The 5,085-nt window shown below is 34.7% G+C and overlaps 1 pseudogene; it reads left to right on the top strand.

Moving 5' to 3' along the window:
• Positions 1 to 1,361: 1,361 nt before the first annotated feature.
• Positions 1,362 to 1,505, top strand: LOC113457201 (annotated as a pseudogene).
• The last annotated feature ends 3,580 nt before the right edge of the window (positions 1,506 to 5,085 follow it).

Here is a 5,085-nt window from a genome sequence, read left to right as displayed (position 1 = left end):
CTTTCAGGCTTCAAGTGAGCATTTGTCAAACTTATATTTACACCTATCAGAACTGAGTAATTTTCCTTATGTCTGAGGTTCTCTTAAAATCACATGTACCAAGGTAGAAGACCAATTCTGTAAATGGAAGTTTCTGTCCCTACCAATCCTGCAGCTCTTCAGTCCCATAGAAACACACAAAGGCTTATATTAATTATGAACTGTTTGGGCTATTAACTAGCATCACGATTAACTAGCATCACGATTAACTAGCTCATACAACTTAAATTAGCCCATATTTTTTTTTGTCTATGGTTAGCCATGTGTCTTGGTACCTTCTCTCAGTTAGACATTTTTCTCTTGTTTTCTCTATGTCTGGCTGGTGATTGACTCTACCTTTCCTCTTCACAGAATTTTTCTAGTATGGTTTCCCTACCTATATTTTCTGCCTGGCTAATGGACAATCAGTGTTTTATTAAAATAATGTGAGTGACAAATATTTACTGTGTAAAAGAACATTAACCCACAAAATTCCTTCCACTGTAAAATAAATCTCATAAATCACGAGCATAATAATTAGAAAAATATACCTTCAATGTGGTTTGTACTAGGTTATTTGATCTAATTCTTAGGTGAAAACTTTGTAAATACCAGTGTCATGTATATATGAGTAGGTTCATATTTTCATAACACTTATATTTTTTTAGTTAGTTTCCTCATCAAAAAGTGAAGGCCAAATAGATATTACTACCTATGTATATTTGTGCTATGTTTATGTGAAGTCAACAGCATTATTCATTGGATATCATGCTATAAGGCCATACAATTCAAAAACTCTCAATCACTAAGTTAAATTAAAAAGGACTTGAAATCTTCACATTCTGAATAATTTGTTATAATGATGTCATTCTTTAAAATGGAACAAGTAAACCAAATGTGGAAAATAATGAAAATTACTAGTTGGGTACATGGCTGATACGGTACTTGATTTCAGTAAAGTGTATTAACCAAGGCCTTGGAGTGGGCTTTAACATTTCTCCTGGGTTAATGTTAGCAACATTCATCTTACACATCTCAGCAGCAAGGAATTTCCTCTATCCCTTAGCTAAAAAACAAAAATTTTCTGAGCATTTTCTTCGGATGGCTGCCAATATTGAGTGAACCACTATAGAAAGTCGAGCACACAATATTTAACAATATATAAAACCTGCCTTAGTCCTCAAAGGAAACAGGATATTTGGTTTGAATAATATGTATCAGAGACTGTGATATAACAAGTTAGGACCATTCATGAAAGACACTAAGAAATTTTTTGTGTTTATTCAGAGTCTTTGCAAATAGATTCTTTGGTTTGTTTCTGTGCTTTGAGAAGATGTTTATCTATACTTATCTGGCAGAGGAGATACCATGATCATGAAGGTAGTTTTTCCAGGGTTTGGTTTATCCATTGCCCTCCAGATATGCTGACTCCTGTGATTTCTCCAAATGCAGGACATGACTGCATGATTTGAGGTAGTGGGGGACTGTGTTTGGGGGAAAAAAAAAGAAAAAAGATATTTATCAGCCTGGAAGTGGTGGCTTGTATATTTAATTCCAGCAACTGGCAGCAGAGACATATAGACAGATAGCTTCTATGAGTTCATGTTCTAAAAGCTAGTTCCATTACAGCAAATTTTATGCAGAGAAAATTTTTCTCAAAACATCAAAAGAATGAAGGAAAGAAAGATAGAAAGAAGGAAGGAAATAAAGAAAGGTAAGAAAAGAGGAGCAGAGAGACAAGGAAAGGAAACAGAGAGGAGGGAAGGGAAGGGAAGGGAAGGGAAGGGAAGGGAAGGGAAGGAAAGGAGAAAATGATGTTTATCATGAGCTGTTTACTACAACACTCACAAAATCATATTGACAGAAACTTCATCATATGAGTCACAATCAATCCAAAAGATAAGATAATAGAATTAACTTACACAATCATGTTTCCATTTTCCTGTGTTGTCTATCTTTCTCTACTCACACTGTAATTCTTCTACCTCAAACTTTAAAAGAATTATTTTATGCCAATTTAAGGAGAGGAACGTATAATTGCTTGGAAGCATTGATACACTGGAACTAAGTTTAAATTGATTTTTTATAAATTTAAAATATACTAGCTATTATATATAAATACAAATAAAAGCAATAATTTTTAAATGAGATGGATCAGGATCAACCTCCTGAGGTTTTATCTCCCAGGACACATATCTTGGAAAGTGTTAACTTAGAGTTAACTGCAAGTTCCTTTCCTATACCCATATGCACTCTGTGGCAAGTAGACAGCACCTTATGTCATGTCCCCTTACCAAACAATAATAACTAGATAAATACGAATAAATAAAAATTATTATATGTCATATAAGTCTTACACTATGTGCAGTAGAAGAATCATTATACTTGTATGGCATTACTTTAAGATATTTAGAGAAATTTTGGTTATGGAAAATGACAGAGGATGTAGCTATATACATAGAAGCAGTTAGTGTGTATTCTAAGTCAAAGGAATTTGAAGAAAAGGCATGAATGTAATGCTGTGTGGATGGGCACAGATTGTGCATTTAAAAATTAGTCTCGCATTTACTATTTATTTTTATGTGTGTATGTGTGTGTTTTGCCTTTATATATGTATACACACAAAATGTATGCCTGATGCCCACTGAGGTCAGATTGGGTATTGAATTTTCTGAAAATGCAGTTATGAATGACTGGGAGCTGCTGTGTCAGTGATGGGAACCAAACTCAGCTCCTCTGCAAGAGCAGCAAACACGTTTTACTCCCAAACTATCCCTTCAGTACCATAAAATGTATATTTTTGTGTTACAAGCAACTACCAGTAATTGAATATTATTCACAGAGACACAACCATGGACTAAATAAAATGATTTATAGTGTACATTTAGAACCTTACCTCATGCTGATTTCCCAAGAACACGTAGAGAGTAGGAGCCTCTGCATGAGTCCAGTTGCCCAGTAATGTCTCTCTTCTAGCACTGCTAGAGGTCATGTGGTTAAAGTCAAAATCCTTTTTTTACCTTCCTTGGTATCCTCTCAGGTTCCATGGAGAGTGACATCTGGAGTCAGCTGACGGCTTATTAGTATTTACCCTACAGTATACTTCTTTTTTTTTTTTCTTTTTCTTTTTGGATTTTCGAGACAGGGTTTCTCTGTGGCTTTGGAGCCTGTCCTGGAACTAGCTCTGTAGACCAGGCTGGTCTCCGAACTCACAGAGATCCGCCTGCCTCTGCCTCCCGAGTGCTGGGATTAAGGGCGTGCGCCACCATCGCCCGGCTTACAGTATACTTCTGTGAGTGCTCATCTGCTTAGTCAAAACAACAGACCACTCAGTAGTTTACTTTGTGAGACTGGTTGAAAGAATAATTGCATTCTTTATTTGAGGTAACTTTCAGTCACAGTTCCTGCCTAACCAACCATTTGAGTTAGAAAGATATAAAATGAAGTTGTACATTTGGTATTCATTCTCAAACATACTATTTACAACCACAGCACCAATGAAACATTGTTTTTCCAGAAATTAGAAATTCCAAAACTTTTTTTTCCCCTGACATTGCTGACCCTATAGAAATTTGCAAGGAAAAAGACAATGGGAGAGACATGCAGCAACAGTGTGGAAGTCTTAGAGTGCAAGATGAAGAAATGGTGGATTGATTCTCTCATAAACAAGAAGAAATTAAAGAGAGGTATTCTCAGGCACGCAGATGGAAACAGATGGATCGAGAAAGATGGTAATTTGATTGACTTGATGTACTGCATAAGACGAACCCTGACTGAGGTGCCTATTAGGTAATGACGCATTAAAAGTTAGAAAGTCAAGTGTTTTAAATGGTTTTGCTATTGAAGGAAACAGAGTCAAGCAACAGTTAATCAAAAACACTTGTACAGATGGTGAATATAAAGGTGTTAAGATATTTAAACACAAGAAAAGTGAGAGAATTCTTAGACGCTAAAGCAAATGAGCATTCAGAAGAGAAAACAAACTGTATATACACAAAACAAAACAAAATGTAATTCTCAAAGGATTTATCTTACAGTATGAGGCAGCTTTTTATCATCCTATTGGAAGATTCAGTTAGAAGGCCAACATATCTGATGGTTGATTTTGCAGTGCTTTGAAATTTCTTCTCACTGTTTTAATTTTTAAAGAGATGAAATATTTGTTAACTATTCAGCTATACTTGTCATCAGTGTTTATCTGCTTTAAAATAACATAGGATATATATGTGTGTGTGTAAAGATAATATATGAATAACAAAAATTTAAAAAAATTGACCAAAAGCACATTGTACATTGTAACAAAATCTGAGAATAATGGACTCAATTTTTCAAATAACCTCAGATTTCATAAACAAGGGACGGGCATAAAAACCTTGTACCCAAACCTTACTAATCCATTAAATGTATAGATTAAAAAACTTAAAATTGCTGAGCCTAAAATACTTTATTATACTAATCTGCATTGATTTTTAATACAAAATTATCTCATTGTTTATTTCTTGATAAATACGTTTGGCTGTGATGACATTTTAGGTAACAAGAAGAAAAGCTGATTGCAAACACAGTTTAATATTTAAAAATAAGGAGAAATAAGCTTAATAAAGTGAACTTTTATATTATGTTATGAACTTTCATTTCTTTCTTGTTACTTGCGGTATGATTGCGGAGAGACCACATTATCCTATGAGACTAAATGCCATAACTTTTCACTTGTGCAAAATATTTCTGAAATTAGTTGATTGCTAAAGCTAAAAAAAATGTGAATTCATTCTTAACACTCAAGAACACGTGGTGCCGTTTGAGTTCATTTGATCTACTCTTAATTTTTACTACACGGGACTTCAGTTTTAGTTAGGCTTAAGTGTTGCTTATGTTATGTGGCTGTTTCAATGAGAATGGCTCCTCTAGGCTCATGTATTTGAAGGCCTAGTTGCTCGTGTTTAGAACTGCTTTGGAAAACTTAGAGGTATGGCATGATTAGAGGAGGTGTGTCACTGGGGTTAGGCTCTCAAATTTCAAAGACCATGTCATTCTTACTTATCTCTTCCAGCCCATGCTCCTCCCCAA

This window comes from Microtus ochrogaster, chromosome 19, assembly GCF_000317375.1.
Source record: "Microtus ochrogaster isolate Prairie Vole_2 chromosome 19, MicOch1.0, whole genome shotgun sequence".
Lineage (NCBI taxonomy): Eukaryota > Metazoa > Chordata > Mammalia > Rodentia > Cricetidae > Microtus > Microtus ochrogaster.
This window is presented reverse-complemented; position numbering and strand designations above follow the sequence as displayed.